Source organism: Alligator sinensis, unplaced genomic scaffold (assembly GCF_000455745.1).
Source record: "Alligator sinensis unplaced genomic scaffold, ASM45574v1 scaffold491_1, whole genome shotgun sequence".
Classification (NCBI taxonomy): Eukaryota; Metazoa; Chordata; order Crocodylia; family Alligatoridae; genus Alligator; species Alligator sinensis.
Window position 1 is genome coordinate 203,145 of NW_005843169.1, and position 1,205 is coordinate 204,349.

The 1,205-nt window shown below is 34.5% G+C and overlaps 1 protein-coding gene across 1 annotated transcript in view; it reads left to right on the forward strand.

Moving 5' to 3' along the window:
• The window catches only part of SERPINB5 (serpin family B member 5), a 21,936-nt gene continuing 20,731 nt past the window's right edge, over nucleotides 1-1,205 (forward strand). Inside the window, exon 1 of the mRNA XM_006037776.3 lies at nucleotides 1-111. The gene's annotated coding sequence lies outside the window, so the exon portion shown is untranslated. The remainder of the gene's footprint in view (nucleotides 112-1,205) is intronic.

The window sequence follows — 1,205 nt, forward strand, 5'->3', positions numbered from 1 at the left end:
ACTAACAGATTCTTTGTGCTTTGTGAGGTTGAACTATAAACACCTAGTTGTTTCTGGCGTGCTGATTTTGTTTTTACCTCTGTTCTTTTACCAGGATTACTGCTCTGAAAAGTAAGTGCTGCTGAAAAATTTTACTAATATCTAAATAGTACTTGAGTGCTATGCATTGTAAAATATTATTACCTGGGTGAGTAGGATAGAAAAGCTTGTAAAAGAAATTAAACATTTCGAATCCTCACAATGCCCTGTTCAGTTCAGAATTATGAAACATTCATTGCATTGCATTTCTGTATGGTTCAATGCAGGTTTTTTATTACATGCAAAGTCAATTACTTTTACTAATTTACATTCCCTTCTCACAGAAAAGGTATATTGCTTAAGATAAAATCAGTGGCTGTAGAAAGGAAAGGGAATGTCTAAAACCTAGACATTTTCAATTGTATAAATTAAGTTCTTTGTGTCAAAACAAGCTGATTGTATATTGCATTATGATCAATATAATGTGTATGTTGTTAAGGATTTAGACTGTTGCAAAAGGAATTTTCCTGTACTTGTCTACATGGGTGTGTACATTTTACTCTGCTTTCTTTACATTATTAATCTAATGACTAATCCTTATTAGCTTGCATTGCAGGGATGGGACATTAGCTTAAAATTTTTCATTTTATTTTCCACATGGTTCAAAATTTCACTCCTTATATAGGCAAAGCAAAAGCTTTGTTATCTTTACAATTTACCTCTCTTCTTTCCAGAGCTACTTTTCTCTCTCATAGTCTGAACTTGGGCTTTTGTTCTTTTAATAAAATATTCTCAAAACTTCTTGCTCCCATTGAAGTCAATGAATCAGAGACAATCATAGTTTTCACAGTTGGGTCCTTTTTTGCACTTTTGGTTGGTCTGCCAACAGGAGTGCTAGTCATCTAATTTTTTTTTTAAGACACACAAAGGCCTTTTAGTTGTTATACCTTACTTCCTTAATACCAATCAGTTATGACTTGCATTGAGACAAGTTAAATGAGTCACTCAAAATTATTTTAGAAGATGAATGGCCTCCATGTCAAACAGGGGGAGGGGTTGTTGCATGCTACCCTGCTCAGTGACAGCTCATTGAATTTCAGGCTTGAAGGCACTGTTAAAATGCTCAAATCTGAGCTCCAGAATTTTAAGTCCATTGATTGCTACCCTGCAGTCCTGGGAGCAGGAAT